The 16,750-nt window shown below is 46.1% G+C and overlaps 2 protein-coding genes across 4 annotated transcripts in view; both read left to right on the plus strand.

The window, feature by feature from the left end:
- LOC131519889 (cationic amino acid transporter 3-like) overlaps positions 1-16,750 on the plus strand; it is a 184,947-nt gene that overhangs the window by 143,401 nt on the left and 24,796 nt on the right. The window lies entirely within an intron of this gene.
- The window catches only part of LOC131519895 (cationic amino acid transporter 3-like), a 236,902-nt gene continuing 225,145 nt past the window's right edge, over positions 4,994-16,750 (plus strand). The window contains exon 1 of the transcript XR_009265868.1: positions 4,994-5,072. The gene's annotated coding sequence lies outside the window, so the exon portion shown is untranslated. The remainder of the gene's footprint in view (positions 5,073-16,750) is intronic.

Below are 16,750 nucleotides of genomic sequence, written 5' to 3' on the forward strand. Positions count from 1 at the left end.
TCTGTAGAGTGGGTATACTGGGGAGGGAAGAGGGGAGGCAGTGTTTGTCTCAATCAGCCTGAGTCCTTCTGGTCTCACCCAGAGTCCCTTTGAAGCCATTTTCTCTCCAGGCCCCCAAATCCCAGTCTCTCATAAGCCCCATGATGATACCTCCTCCTCCATCCTGACCACCCAACCCAGCACCCATTACTGGGGGCTCAGAATCACTGAATCCTCCTGACCATCACCCCTCTGTTTCCCCTGTCACTGCTTGGACATCTTGTCCAGGAGCCTTGGCTCTGTGGTTGCAGGGTGGGAGCTGTGTCCACGCACCCTCCCTCTGAGGTACCATTTCTCCCTTGCCTCTTTTGCTGCCACCCACCTTACTGAGTTAAATTAAACCGTAATTCTGTGTGTGGCTCCAACCCCATGGAGCTTGGCTCTGGAAAATGGAGACAATTCCTGTCTCTGTCATCTGGTTGCCTTATAAGTTTTTCCCCTGCTACCTGGTATGCTCATTTCTGTATTTGATAACATCAGAATGGTTTTGACGTCAAGAATTTATAACAGAATGGGCACCATGAGAGCCCCTAAAGGTGATTGGCATTTGTCTCAATCCTAAGCAAGGAGGAGGCTCTGTCTGCTGCCTCTTCCATTTTGGGGAAGTTGTGTGGGAGCTGCACCCAGAAGGTCGAGGAGAAAATGCAAACACTAGAGTGGACAAGGAGGCACATGGGGAGAGGGAAAGAAAAGGAGAGGGTTTTGTCTTTTCAGGTTTCCCCCATGAGAGGAAGGTTGGAATAAGGTGTCGGAAAGCTTGGCATATTTTTCTCATCTGTTTTTATAAGGAAGGAGTCCTGGATTGGGGAATGGCAGGGAGTTCATGTGTGTGTGTGTGTGTGTGGGGGGGTGCTACGTAGAAGCAGTGGTGTGTGGCATGCCTGCATGCCCACATTCACCCTTCAGTTCACAAGTTTGCACATGTACCCCCCCCCCCAAACTTGCCCCATTCCACTGAGTCAATGCATTCAATCTAGTTACTATCACTGCCTCAGCTTAGCTCCCAGGAGAGGGGAGGAAGTAAGGCTAGTCAGAACACTGGTCATACTCAAGCCAGAAGTTCCCAGCTGAGGGTAAAGGGAACAGGACAGAGCCTTCCCTTGGTCTGCAGTTAGGTTTTCTTCCCTGTCCCTCCTATTCTTCCTTCTCTCTCCTTTCAGTGCTCACCTCCCTAGTTGACCCAGCTTTTGAGGTTAAAAGAGGGTCAGTGGCAGCAAGAAGGATCTGGAGGAGGAGTCAGTAGGTCAGAAGAGGGATGGGAGGGGCAAGGAGCATTGAAGGGCCTGAGAGAGAGGATCCCTGGGAAGAGAGACATGAAGACCCTGGATGGCCCCTCCTCTCCATGTGTACAGGGCTGTGGTGGGAAGGAACAAGATTGGAACAGGAAAAGCGCCTTTCTGTCTATAACTCTGAAGAGCCTCTGGAAACACAGGACAAAGAGAAAATAACGAATGAAGAGAAGTTTCTCTTGCAGCTCAGGAAGTAGGAAGAGAGTGGCAGGGGCCGTGGGACTCTGAGGGGCAGAGGGGTGTGTGTGCTGAGGGTGAGGGTGTGCACAGCACAGTGTTTGTGGTGTATGTGTCTGTGTTCTGTGGTTAACAGTTCTGTGTGCACAAGTCATGTATGTAAACATGTGTCACATGGGAAAGGGTGCAGTTTTGATGGGTTTCTTAATCCAAGGTTGTGAGCAGACTTCCCACTGGGGCCTATGAAGTGTGCTTTTCTGTTAGGAGCAGCAGTCAGAACAGATGGGAAGACCCCTGGATTGGGAATCAAGAAAACATGGATCTGGCTCTAGCCATCAGGTGGGACCCTGTGAAGCCTCACCTGTGTGAGCTGGGATGTCACCTGCTGAACAACCATAAAGGGAAAGCCATGTGGCCCTTCTGTGCCAGCCGCCCAAGTCAGGGGGACCAGAAAAGGGAAGGGGACTGGATGGGTGATGGCATTTCAGGGGCCAAAGGGAATAAGTGATTTGAGTGGAAAGGCTGTAAGAGGAGTTTCCTGAATTTTGAAATTCATGGGTTCATGCTGGAGCCAAGGACTCCTCCAGGCTGGGCAGCCCAGCCTTATCCCTGGGCCCAGGGCCCAGGGCCCAGGACTGGCTCTGCAGGGAGAGCTGTTGTCTGCCGCCCTCTTGTGGTCACCAAGCCCATCGCAGGTCTTTCCTGAGAAGTTCCTGCTCAAGTCCTCCTTCCAAGTCCCTTGCCCAATGGTGGAAATTGTCTATATTAGGAAAAGGGACTTTTGGTTCTCTAACCTCATCTTTACCACCATCTCCTGTGGTTTCTGGAGACACTCGCAATCTCCTTAAGGCTGGTATAGTCATCCTGAGATTTCATCCTCTTTGCCATTGCCTGAAGATTTAAGCTCTACTATTGGGTTTATGTGGTGGAGACCAGGGGTTGAGATCAATATATTGAGCAAAGAGAGAAATTGCTCTTCCTCCTTGGGTTCCATCTACAACTTCAGCTTCGCAGAATTTTGGAGTTTTCAAAGAAAGACTGAAGGGAATAGTTACAGTCCTGGAGAACATAAGTCTGGAGCAGACCAGGCATTATATGTCTAGGCTTCTGCAAATTTGCTCTTGAACTCACTCCATCAGCCTCAGCAGGGAGGTGGATTAGCAGGAGTCAGAAGACAAGAGACAGGGATGCTGGAGGGAGATGGCATATTTGACAGATGCTGACAGGACTCCTTATCTGCTAGCTCTGGAACCCCCTCCCACACACCAGGCTGCCCTTGACCCTCCCCTTCCAGTGTTCATTGCTCATTAGTGACTGTCTGTCTTTGGACAGACACCCTGGGGGCCAAGTTGCATCGAGTGGCAAGCAGGGAGAGGAGGAGGGAAGGTCACCAGGTAAATGACTGAGGAGGAGGGGTTGGAATGACTGGGATTTGAGCTGGGGTCCAATGCTTACTGGGTTGTTTGGAAGTCTTGTCAAGGCAAACTGTCCTGGGGGCAGATATTGACTTGTTGGAGGTCAGTGAGAGAGGGTGGAGTGGGAAGGATTATTTAAAGGGCTTGATTTCCACTATTTAAGGCACTGTTTTGGTTGTGAAATATGAGCCAATGACTTTATTGAGAGTCCAAGAAGGGTTACATGTGCCATGAAGAGATAAAAGAGGGACACACATATTTTCTCTTCCCTTCCCATATTTGAAGCCCAGCCCCATCTCCTCTCTCAACTGATTGACCCATGTGGGACTGTCTGAGGGGTGCACGGAACCACTGGGCCGTTCTTGTCCAGGATGCAGAGGCAAAACTCTCAGACTTTCTGTTCTGCACATCTCCCACCCCTTTGACAAATAACCTGCACAGGTTCTCCTGCCCCTCCTCACTCCTTTTCTAGCAGAATAATCCATTCATGTAGATCCCTGGACAAGGGAACTTGGAGTCCCCTTCCAGAATTTCCAGTGGCTCCCAGTGGAAGGATTTGGGAGGGGAAGGCCCAGACTCAAGGCCTGTCAGGCCAGCATAGCAGGAGGGAAGTGACCTGTATCTGGAGTCCTTGGGAATGTTCTGTGAGAATCAGAGTGCTGCAGTCAGGGCTGGAAGTGCATCCTAACCTGGCACAGACCACCTTCCACACAAAGGGCTGCCTGCCTCATCTCTCTGCCCTCTGAGCCAGCCCACCCCTGGAATCCCAGGGCAGCAGGGGGAGGGTGCACAAAAGGGGAGAGATGGACACAGGGATGGGGACAGTAGGGCTCAGTAATTCAAGCCAAGTCCAACAGTTGGGACTAGTAAGGCAGATCCAGTTCTAGCACCTTGAGTGTCCAAGAGACCAAGACACAGAGTTAACAGAGACAGTGGTCAGTGGAACAGAGAGACAGGCAGTCAGACTCAGAGACAGAAGAGAGGGAAGAGAGCATCAAGAGAGCAGAGAGAAATTTCCAAGACACACACAGAGAGACTTTGAGAGGCCAGAGAGAGTAGAGAGACACAGGGATTCAGAGACAGGAGTTGGACTCAGGTTCAAGGGGCCCAACAGCCATTGACCAAAAGCGAAAGACAGATCCATGCACCCAGGTCCAGGACTGAGGAGGCAGCCAGGGAAGTGAACACAGAGAGGGAGGGAGAGGGAGACAGAGAAGGGAAAAGAGGAGGTGGAGACCAGAGGGGGAGGCAGTGAGAAGGGGCAGGTAGAGGTTGCAGAGGTGGGATGCAGACTCTGAGTCAAGGGCTCTGCTGCTGCTGCTGCTGCTGTTGTGTGTGTGTGTGTGTGTGTGTGTCAGGAACACAACAATTCATAGCTCCATACAAAATGGCAGAGCCCTCTGGTGCTGAAGGAGACCCCACACCCTCCCTCTGCAAGATTGCTCTGAGCAGTGGAGGTGGAGGGGGGAGAACAGAAACAAAATGTGAGTTAGAGGAAGACTGAGATGGAGAAGAAATGACAGAGCCCTGACTGAGATCAGAAGGAGGGAAAGTGAGAGTGGAGCATGAAGAAGAGAGATGGACAGAAAACAGAAGGAGACAGAGGAGGAGGAAGAATATGTTGGAGGTGGGTGTGCAGAGGACAGGAAGAGGGAGGGCACCTCTCACTGCAGGAGGGACAGAGGTGAAGAGAGAGAGAGAGAGAGAGAGAGAGAGAGAGAGAGAGAGAGAGAGAGGCAGGCTGTTGAGAAGCAGATGAGGGAAAGGGGGGACAAAGCATGGCACCTGTCTCCTCAGAGACGCTGGACTGGAATGAAACAACCCTGTGGGGAGGTGGGGAGGAGGTCAGTGAGTGCTTTTTAGGGTGACTTTCTCTCTCTCATGTTTTAAGTACAATGAACCTATTCCATGCAACCATCTTCTTCACAGGAGCACTTACAACTGCTGCTGCAGGTGCCTGGTCACCTGGCATCCTCTGTGGGAATTGCCTTCACAGCCTGCAGCACAGCTCTGAGCATCCTCACCAGAGGCACATGCTTGTCCTTGGGGTGGATATGATTTTTAAAAACTGCCAAGTTTTGTTTTTTTTTTCTGAGGCTTGAGAATAAGGTGAGGACCCAGCTGGGAAGCAGTATTTCTGGTTAAATACAAGGTGAATATGGGAAGACGCAGTGGAGGGTGTGCCCTCCTCCAAAATGGCTCTGAAAGGTCATTGTGAAGATGACATTTGCAGCAGGTGACAGATGAGACATTCCTTGTGGCTGCTGGAGCCCAGATTAATGTTCCTCTCTGTGAAATCAGGTAGTAGTGCTTCTGGGAACATTCCCAGCCTGGTACTGGAGGGGGAGAACTGCATTTGCCTGAGATACTGGGACCAGTCCTGTCCTTGGGAAGCTTACAGTCTCTCCCTGCTAATTGATATGCAAATTAACTGATTACACTCACCCAGCTCAGACCAACAAGTGCCAAAGACTAGGGCAAATTCAGAATCAGGGCCAGTTAGTTTATCAGGAAAGGCTACCTGGGGGAGGGGACTCATGAGTGGGGTGTAGAGGAAGAAATCCAACAAGGCATGGGATGGAGGAGGAAAATAAGAGAAATTCCTTCTGTTGCTTCTGAAGCAGGATGAGCAAACCATAAGGCAGGCAGGAGTCAGCTTTGCTGGCCTGGAATAAACAGCTGGATTGGGAACCAGCATGAAGGAGAATGGAGAGGAGCAGATCTTATGGCCAGGGTGGGTGTTCTGAATTTGCTGGGAGATGTGTTGGGGCCCACTGGAGGGTGCCCTGAGATGTTTGGTCAGTGATGTGTATGCACTCAATTGTCTCACTCAATTGGAGTGTGTATTGGATGTGTATGCACTCAATTGGAGAAGTGTATACCCCAGTTTTCATGCCTTCTGTGTGTGTGTTTATTAAGGGGGAGAAGCTGTACATCCAGTTTGCTTTGTGTCAAGGGGCTTTGTAACCCCAGCTCTTGGCTTTCCATTTGTGTAGACTATTGGCACAGTGGTATGTTTGAGTGATTTTGTTCATTTGTGAGTCTCCTTGTGGTCACGTGTAACTGGTGTCTCAGTTTTGTGTGTGTGTGTGTATATATGTGTGTGTGTATGTATTTTTTTTTTTGTCTGCTATAGGTGCAGGGAAGTGTGAGTGCAAGGTTGTTTATTGTGTTTGTTTTGTGTGTGAGTGTGCATGCACATGTCTGCAGGAAGACTGGGGTTTTCAGTGAGCCCTGACTACCCAGCATCACTGTCTGTCTCTCTCCCTCCACTGGCTCCATCTGCCCTCGCTGAGGTCCTGACAAGGAGGCAATGGTAAATTGGCAAAGAGCTATGCCCAGAGAGCCCAGAACTATTGTAAACCATGCAGTGATTGCACTTATGGGAGAAACCCTCATGAAGAACCAGAGGACCAACAAACACAGAGTCCGGCAGGCACACAGTACTCCTGGAGCAGATGCACTCACATTCCCACATTCACAGACACCCACAGGCCTGCCACATAAGAAGGACACACACACACTGCCTCATGATCTCCCTCTCTCCTCCCCTCCTCTGAGTCCTGAGGCCCTTTATCTCATCAGCTCCAAACACCCACCAGGTTTTGGTTTGCTGGGGCTGGGGCACTCCCTTGGTCTTCAGAGACAATGACCATACAATTGCTCCCTTTCCTTGGAGGCTGTGTGTGTGTGTGTGTGTGTGTGTGCATGCACTTGTGCATGAGTCCCTTCCTTCATTCCTTCTCCAGGCCTACCCCCTCCCCCATCTTCTTTCCCTTCTCCAGGCTGACCCTGACTCCCCCCTCTCCACAAGCTGCCTCTACCCTGGGTTTCTCTATTTGCCTCATTCCCACATCCCTTCCAGAGTCTCTCCCTGCCTCCTGCTTTCCACACTTTCACCTGGACTTTATCTTTTCTCCCCCATACCTCTGCTATTGCTCCCTCCTGCTGTCCTGGACTCTGTAGCCTGGTTCCTCCAAGTCACTTCCATTTTGGCCTCCCCCTGCAGGTCCTCCTTCCTCTGTCTTGTGCTCTGCCCCTGGCTTCCTCCATTCCCATGTCTGCCCTAGGTGTATTTCTGCCCTGGCTTTTATTTGGACTGGCCTTTCTCCTATCGGGTTTCAGGAGTGGTCCTTGGCCTTTCTCCCAGCCCTTCCATGGGGGTTCTTCTGGCCCTTCCAGAGTTTCAGTTTGACCTGTTTTCTCCTCCCCCTTCCTGTTGTGAAGCTGCAGGCATTGCCTTCTGACTCCCAGTCTCTTCCAGGACTTCCCTGGTTGGGTGGTGGGACAGTAGTGAAGCAGGAGGTCTTGGGCCGAGCTGGAATCCAAGCCCTGTTCCTCTTCATGTAGCCTCTTCACCTGGACTCACTCACCTGTAAAAGGTGGGAAATAATTGCAGGGGTTGAAGGAAATAATTCCTGGGACTGTAGTGAGAATTAGCACTGTGGTAAGGATACAACATACTCAGCACATAGTAAGCACGCAGTAAATATTAGCTCTTACTATTTGCCTTTCCTCAGTCTGCTCCCCTGTCTCCTTAGCCTGAAGTAAAAAAATATGTTTGGAAGAGGGAAGAACTAAAGTAATAGACTGTAGAAGCCAAAACTAAGTGTCAGAAATTTCATATGGTGGAACCTAACAAGTGCTCTAAGCTCCGAACACAGGAAATGCCCATGAGTGTGGGCAAGAAGGGAGGATGGCGCCTGGACTGAACCACAGAACATAGGAAATCATGTGATTTGTGCACTGGACAGAGGAAATTCCAACCCAGGGAGGATGGAGGGTGCCCAAATTCCAGCCTGCATTCACCTTTGGTGGTAGCGCTGACCACCCTCTGCCTGCAGTCATGGGACTCTGTCTGCTGGGGCTGCAGATGGTCTGGGAGTCCAGCTTCTGAAATACCCGGACTCCTGGAGCCTCAGACCCACTTCTTCCTCTCCCCTCCATGCGTGTTGTTAAGTGTGTGTGCAGAAACACACACACACACACACACACACACACACACACACACACACACACACACTGGCACCCTGGGATTTCTAAAGGAAAGGACTGGCCCATTAGAGATGGATTCCCTCTAGCTGCCTCTTTCACTGACACTAAACCTCACAGGCTAGTGTAGTGTCAGATGATGTCCCTCTTCAGGTTTCTTTCTCAGTTTTCTCCTTTCTGCAAGGGAGCAGAATCAGTGAGTCACACACTCTACTCTCTCTGTGCTGGGCACCCAGGGGAGACCCAGAGGGAGGAGCAGGAGCCCTGTCCTGCAAAAGCTCCTTGCGGTTGGTGAGATGAGGCTGAGACCTAACACAGGGAGGCACAGCACTGTGGGTGCTCTCTTGCAAATGTTTGTGAGATGAGTTGGTAAAGGGCACCTGGACCCGGGCCCATGATTCAGATGATAGGAGGCTGGCAATGACCAAAGGAATATGAAGAAAGACATAGAAGTCTAGTAGGTGTCCTAGGAGACAAGAAGAATGATATTTATTTAGCAAAGATCAGGAAAATGGAGAGGAGAGGATCAGATAAGTCAGAACTCTCAGGAAGGGCATGATCTTTTTTTTTTCTCTCTCTCTTTTCTAATTTAATTATTTTTTTAAAAAATTTACATCCAAGTTAGTTAGCATATAGTGCAACAATGATTTCAGGAGTAGATCCCTTAATGCCCCTTACCCATTTAGCCCACCTGCCTCCTGCAATCCCTCCAGTAACCCTCTTTTTGTTCTCCATATTTATGAGTTTCTTAGGTTTCGTCCCCCTCCATGTTTTTATACTATTTTTTATTCCCTTCCCTTATGTTCATCTGTTTTGTATCTTAAAGTCTTCATATGAGTGAAGTCATGATATTTGTCATTTTCTGACTAATTTCGCTTAGCATCATACCCTCTAGCTCCATCTATCTAGTTGCAAATGGCAAGATTTCATTCTTTTTTTATTGCCGAGTAATACTCCATTGTGTGTGTGTGTGTGTGTGTGTGTGTGTGTGTGTGTGTGTGTGTATCACATCTCCTTTATCCATTCATTCATCAATGGACATTTGGGCTCTTTCCATACTTTGGCTTTTTCAATAGTGCTGATATAAACATTGGGGTGTATGTGTCCCTTCGAAACAGCATACCTAGATCCCTTGGATAAATACCTAGTAGTGTAATTGCTAGGTTGTATGGTAGTTCTATTTTTAATTTTTTGAGGAACGTCCATACTGTTTTCCAGAGTGGCTGCATCAGTTTGCAATCCTACCAGCAGTGCAAAAGAGATCCCCTTTCTCTGCATCCTCACCAACACCTGTTGTTGCCTGAGTTGTTCATGTTAGCCATTCTGACAGGTGTCAGGTGGTATCTCATTGTGGTTTTGATTTGTATTTCCCTGATGATGAGTGATGTTGAGCAATTTTTCATGTGTAGGCTGGCCATCAGGATGTCTTCTTTGGAGAAGTGTCTATTCATGCCTTTTGCCCATTTCTTCACTGGATTATTTGGTTTTTGGGTGTTGAGTTTGGTAAGTTCTTTATAGATTTTGGATACTAATCCTTTATCTGATATGTCATTTGCAAATATCTTCTCCCATTCCATCAGTTGCCTTTCAGTTTGGCTGATTGTTTCCTTCGCATTACAACAGATTTTTATTTTGATGAGGTCCCAAAAGTTTATTTTTGCTTTTGTTTTCCTTGTCTCTGTAGATGTGTTGAGTAAAAAGTTGCTGCGGCTGAGGTCAAAGAGGTTTTTGTCTGCTTTCTCCTCAAAGATTTTGATGGCTTCCTGTCTTACATTGAGGTCTCTCATCCATTTTGAGTTTATTTTTGTATATGGTGTAAGAAAGTGGTCCAGGTCCATTCTTCTGCATGTCGCTATCCAATTTTCCCACCACTACTTGATGAAGAGCCTGTCTTTATTCCACTGGATATTTTTTCCTGCTTTGTCAAAGATTAGTTGGCCATACGTTTGTGGGTCCATTTCTGGGTTCTCTATTCTGTTCCATTGACCTGAGTGTCTGTTTTTGTGCCAGTACCATACTGTCTTAATGATTACAGCTTTGTAATACAGCTTGAAGTCTGGGATTGAGATGCCTCCTGCTTTGGTTTTCTTTTTCAAGATTGCTTTGGCTATTAGGGATCTTTTCTGGTTCCACACAAGTTTTAGGATTATTTGTTCTAGCTCTGTTAAGAATGCTGACGTTACTTTGATGGGGATTGCATTGAATATGTAGATTGCTTAGGGTTGTATTGATATTTTAACTATATTTGTTCTTCCTATCCAGGAACATGGAATATTTTTCCATTTTTTTTTGTCTTCTTCAGTTTGTTTCATAAAGCTTTATAGTTTTCATTGTGTAGATTATTCGCCTTTTTGGTTAGGTTTATTCCTACGTATTTTATAGTTTTTGGTGCAGTTGTAAATGGGATTGATTCCTTGATTTCTCTTTCTGTTGCTTCATTGTTGGTGTATAGGAATGCAACTGATTTCTGTGCATTGATTTTATATACTGCAATATTGTGGAATTCATGGATCTGTTTTAGAAGTTTTCTGGTGGCATCTTTTGGGTTTTCCATATAGCATATCATGTCATCTGTGAAGAGTGAATGTTTGACCTCCTCCTGGCCAATATGGATGCCTTTTATTTCTTTGTGTTGTCTGATGACTGAGCCTAAGACTTCCAATACTGTTTTGGATAATAGTGGACATCCCTGTCTTGTCCCTGACCTTAGGGGAAAAGCTCTCAGTTTTTCCCCGTTGAGGTTGATATTAGCATTGGGTCTTTCACATATGGCTTTTATGATCTTGAGGTATGATCCTTCTGTCCCTACTTTCTTGAGGGTTTTTATCAAGAAAGGATGCTGTATATTGTCAAATGATTTCTCTGCATCTATTGAGAGGATCATGTCTTGCTTGTCCTTTATTTTATTGTTGTGATGAATCACAGTGATTGTTTTGCAGATATTGAATCAGGCCTGAATCCCAGGTATAAATCCCCCTTAGTCGTGGTGAAAAATTTTTTAATGTAGTGTTGAATGCAGTTGGCTAGTATCTTGTTGAGGATGTTTGCGTTCATGTTCTTCAGGGAAATTTGTCTGTAGTTCTCCTTTTCAGTAGGGTCTTTTTTCTGGTTTTGGATTCAAGGTAATGCTGCCTTCATAGAAAGAGTTTGGAAGCTTTCCTTCCATTTCGATTTTTTGAAACAGCTTCAAGAGAATAGGTGTTAACTCTTCCTTAAATGTTTGGTAGAATTCCCCTGGAAAGCTATCTGGCCCTGGACTCTTGGTTTTTGGCAGATTTTTGATTAATTCTATTTCCTTACTGGATATGGGTCTGTTCAAATATTCCGTTTCTTCCTGTTTCAGTTTTGGTAGTGTACATGTTTCTATGAATTTGTCCATTTCTTCCATATTGCCCATTTTATTGGCATATAATTGCTCATAATATTCTTTTATTATTGTTTTTATTTCTGCTGTGTTGGTTGTAATCTCTCCTCTTTCATTCTTGATTTTATTTATTTGGGTCCTTTCCTTTTTATTTTTGATCAAACGGGCTAATGGTGTATCAATTTGCTAATTCTTTCAAAGAAACAGCTTTTGGTTTCATTGATCTGTTCTCCTGTTTTGTTTTGTTTTTGGTTTTTATAGCATTAATTTCTGCTCTAATATTTATTATTTCCTGTCTTTTGCTGGTTTTGGGTTTTATTTGCTGTTGTTTTTCTAGGTCTTTAAGGTTAGGTTATCTTGTGTATCTGATACCTTTTTTCCTTCTTTAGGAAGTCCGGGATTGCTATATACTTTCCTCTTATGACTTCCTTTGCTGTGTCCCAGAGATTTGGGGCTGTGGTATTATCATTTTCATTGGCTTCTGTGTACTTTATTATTTCCTCTTTAACTTCTTGGCTAGCCCATTCATCCTTTAGTAAGATGTTACTTAGTCTCCAAGAATTTGTTACCTTTCCAATTTTTTTCTTGTGGTTGGTTTTGAGTTTCATAGCGTTGTGGTCTAAAAATGTGTACAGTGTGATCTTGATCTTTTTGTACTTGTTGAGGGCTGATTTGTGTCCCAGTATGTGGTCAGTTCTTGAGAACGTTCCGTGTGTAATGGAGAAGAATGTATATTCTGCTGCTTTAGGATGAAATGTTCTGAATATATCTGTTATGTCCATCTGGTCCAGTGTGTCATTCAAAACTATTGTTTCCTTATTGAATTTCTGATTAGATGATCTGTCCATTGTTGTAAGTAGGATGTTGAAGCCCCCTACTATTATGGTATTATTATCAATGAGTTTTTGTGTGTGTTTGATTAACTGATTTATATATTTAGGTCCTTACACATTTGGTGCATAAATGTTTATAACTGTTAGGTCTTCTTGGTGGATAGACCCCTTAATTATGATATAATCCCCTCCCTTATCTCTTGTTACAGTCTTTATTTTAAAGTCTAGATTGTCTGATTAAGTATGGCTATTCTGGCTTTCTTTTGCTGACCATTGGCATGATAGATGGTTCTCCATCCCCTTACTTTCAATCTGAAGGTGTTGTTAGGTCTAAAGTGGGTCTCTTGTAAACGGCATATGGATGGATCTTGTTTTCCTATCCATTCTTTCACCCTATGTCTTTTGATTGGAACATTTAAACCATTTATGTTTAGAGTGAGTACTGAAAAGTATGAATTTATTGCCATTATGTTGCTTGTAGAGTTTGAGTGTCTGGTGGTGTTCTCTGGTCCTTTCTAGTCTTCGTTGGTTTTGGTATGTATGTATGTATGTATGTATGTATGTATGTATGTATTTTTCTCTTCTCCCCTCAGAAAGTCTCTGTTAAAATTACTTGCATAGCTGGTTTAGTGGTCACAAACTCCTTTAATTTTTGTTTGCCCAGGAATCTTTTAATCTCTCCTTCTATTTTGAATGACAGCCTTGCTTGATAAAGAATTCTTGGCTGCATATTTTTCTGATTCAGCACATTGAATATATCCTTCCACTCCTTTCTGGCCTGCCAAGTTTCTGTGGATAGGTCTGCTGCAAACCTGATCTGTCTTCCCTTGTAGGTTAAGGACTTTTTTTTTCCCTTGCTGCTTTCATGATTCTCTCCTTGCCTGACTATTTTGTGAATTTCACTATGATATGCCTTGTTGATGGTGGGTTTCTGTTGAATCTGATGGGAGTCCTCTGTGCTTCCTGGATTTTGATGTCTGTGTCTTTCCCCAGGCTAGGAATATTTTTCACTATGATTTGCTCACATACCCCTCTACCCCTTTTTCTCTCTCTTCTTCTTCTCGGACCCCTATGATTCTGATGGTGTTCCTTTTTAATGAGTCAGTGATTTCTCTAATTCTTAAATCATACCCTTTTGCCTTAGTCTCCACCTTTTTTTCTGTTTCATTATTCTCCATAAGTTTGTCCTCTGTATCGCTGTTTTTCTGCTCTGCCTCATCCATCCTTGCTGCTGTGGCATCCATTCAAGAATGAAGCTCATTTACAACATTTTTCATTTCATCTTGACCAGGTTTTACTTCTTTTATCTCTGCAGAGAGGGATTCTAATCTATTTTTGACTCCAGCTAGTCTTCTTATTATCATGATTTAAATTCTGGTTCAGACATCTTGCTTGTACATGTGTTGGTTAAGTCCCTGGCTGTCGTTTCTTCCTGCTCTTTCTTTTTGGGTATATTTCTTTGTTTCATCATTTTGAAGGAAGAAAAGAATTAATGAGGTAAAAAGAAATTAAAATTTAAAAATTAAAATAAAAAAGTTAAAATTGAAAATTAAAACGCACACACACGCACACAGACACACACACAAATCAAATAAATGACACTAAATCCTAGGTGTGTTTTTTCCTGGGTATTGAGGGGCTCAATAGACTAGAGAAAAAAGAGAAAAAAAAGAGGAAATTGTTTGAAAATTAAAAAAAATGAATACACTGAAATAGAATAATATTAAATGATGTAAGTAAATAGATTTTAATAATTTACAAAAAAGTAAAAAAATATAGTTGAAAAAAGTTTTAAAAATATTTTCAATAAAAATTGAAAATAAAAATAGAGATTTTCTCTTTCTGTATTCAAGAAAAAGGAAATATTCGAAAAAGAGAGAGGTAAAAAAAAAATTGAATAGATGAATGAGTGAACAGACTGAAATATGATTGAAATTACTTTGTTTTCCACTAGAAGTTAAACTATGCAGCAGTTTATGTTCAGTGCACTAAGCAGGCAGAGAGATTTGTGTTCCTGAAGAGCGAGTTTGGCCCATTTGTGCAGGGCTTAGTGTAATGGCTCCGATCTCCACTAGATGGCTCTGTTTATCTTACTATGATGGATTGTTGTGGCGCTGTGGGTGTGTATGCACATGCACAGGAGTGGTGAAAATGGTGTCACCCAGCTACCCAGTCTCTAGTAATGGAACTCTGTCATCCCAGCTCAGCAATTGCACACCTGACCTTTGTCTCTGGCTTCAGTCCACTCCCTACTTTTACACCGTTTGTGACCAAGCCCCAGGCAGCACATCCATCCCGAGTTTTGTCTCAGATGCGGCTGTTTTTCCCATCCTCAAACTTCTGAGGGACTGTGGCTTTGCCCTGTTCTGCCTCTCTCCAGGAGAGTCTCACTGAGCAATGGCCAGGTGCTGGCTGCACCTAGGAACGTTCACAGGACTGTGCTACTGCCGTTGCCCAGAGACTGTGGCTGGTGCTAGCCCTCCCCAGAAAAAGTTCATGTGATCATGTAGCAGCAGCATTTCAGGGATTATGGCAAGTCACAACACACATCTGGTACCAGGCTTCACCCCAGCAACCTTGTTTCAGCACCAGCTAATGTGGTTGTTCTCCCGGGTCCACTGGGGCCTTGCCTGTGGGAGACCACCCAGCCTCTACCAGATTTCCTTCCAGCAGGGGAACTGCCTCTCCCATGTGGCCCAAAGACCCCATACTTCACTCGGCTTCTGGGGATTCACCCATCTCATCAGAGCACCACCAGGTATTGAGCTATGGAGTTTCAGACTCTGCATTCCCCCTGTTTATAGAGTCTTAATGGAATTTAAACCCTCTCCTTTCTCCCTTTTTTTGTTCAGTCCTGCAGCTGTTTCCACCTTTCCACTTTTTCTCCAGCTGCCTTTGGGAGAGTATTTTTCCTGTATTATCCCCCCACCCCATCCCCATCTTCTCTCCACAGCTCCCTGCCCTTTGCTGCTTCTCTCTCCACCAGTTCACCTCTTGGTGCTGTGTACCTGCTGAGTTCTGTGATTCAGGTTGTACAGATTGTTGTGTTAACCCTCAAATCAGTTTTCTAGGTGGGCAGGGTGGTTTAGTGTTGATCTGGCTGTATTTCATGGACACGAGAAATACTTCCATGCTGTTCTGCCATCTTTGCTCCTCCACCCCACATGGGTCTCATTTGAAGGGCCATTTGTGGATCACATGACTACTGAGGTGATTCTGAGGGAGAAGTTCTCCCACAGTGGGAACAGTTGCAGGGCTCATGCACTGTGCGATCCTGTCCTATATGCACACGTGGTAGCTCCCTGGGTCCCTGCACTTGCAGTGATGCAGGCACATTGGTCATGGATTGGTCTCCTCTTTGAAGCCACAGATTGTTGGCTCAGGTGAGAGACATCGAGGAGGCCTTGCCACGCAAGTCACAGGTGTGCTTCTCCTGGATGTGCTTTCTAGAGTGGGTCCTGGCCACCCTCCACCTGCTTCCCAGGGCCCCTGCAGCACCTGTGACTGCCCAACCTCTTATACCACCTTCTTCCCCTCCCCCACCAGCTCGCTCAGTTGGGATGCTCAAGGTTAGGGGCATCACTGTGGGCATCTCCATAGCACCTGAGGTGTGCCGGCTGCAGGCCTTGACTCCTGTGTGGATGGCCTGATACCTTGGGATGTTGTAGTCATCTGGAACTCCATGACACAAGTGCACATATGTAGGTCCCATGGTCTTTGTCTTCTCCCAGGTAGGTGCAGCCTGGGTCACAGCAACCACTGAGATTAGGGCTATCATGGCAGTGGCATGGCTGTGGCACTGGTGGCTGCAGAGAAAAAGGTGTGGCCTGGGCATGTGGCGTGGACACTGGTGGGGACAGGGGCGGAGACTTCAGAGTGGCTGTGTCTATTGTGAAGTGAGAGGCTGGGCCAGGGGCACGGTAACAAGGGCAGCAGTGGTGCAGCAGACTCCTAGGTGGCAGGGAGAACCCAGAGCAGTCCACCTGGAGGAGCTGGACTTTGGGGACTGGGCCCTGGCTAGCAGCATTGGCACAGACTGGAATAGAATTCCCTGGGATATAAAAAAGGGGAACTGGAGCTCAGTCCTGACCTGAAAAGGGTTCTGGGTATGACTCTGCGGTGGGTGGAAGGCATTCTTGAGGCTGCCTACCCCAGGGAAGTCCAAGCCTTGCAGGGGGAAGGCCATGGCAACAGTGTGCTAAGGAATATAGGGAATGTGGCCTTGGACACTGATGGGCCCCAGGGGTTCAGTTGGAGCCAGGGGCACAAGCCCCAAAGGGCCCAACACTGGCCTGCCATACTGGGTCAAGCTTAAAGCATGGCCTTAGGGCCCTCAGGCTGCCTGAGCACCTCTGCTGGACAATGGGAGGTAGGGAAGGAGGGATCCTGGGACAGTTTTTTCACTACCTGGTGATTGTCTGGGGGCCCTATTATTTCCCCAACCACCCACCTCTACCCAAGACAGTGAATAGCACAGGGAGAAAAAGGTAAAGATTGCTTTTGGGACCTGATACAAGCATACACAGACCCTCCCCCTGCACTTCCCCTGAGGTAGATGCATATTTGGGAAAAATCCCAGCCTGAGGCAGAGGAAGATAGCCTAGGAATACTGCAACAGACACAAATGAAACCCCTAGGTCT

Source organism: Neofelis nebulosa, chromosome 8, assembly GCF_028018385.1.
Source record: "Neofelis nebulosa isolate mNeoNeb1 chromosome 8, mNeoNeb1.pri, whole genome shotgun sequence".
In the NCBI taxonomy this organism is placed as follows: domain Eukaryota; kingdom Metazoa; phylum Chordata; class Mammalia; order Carnivora; family Felidae; genus Neofelis; species Neofelis nebulosa.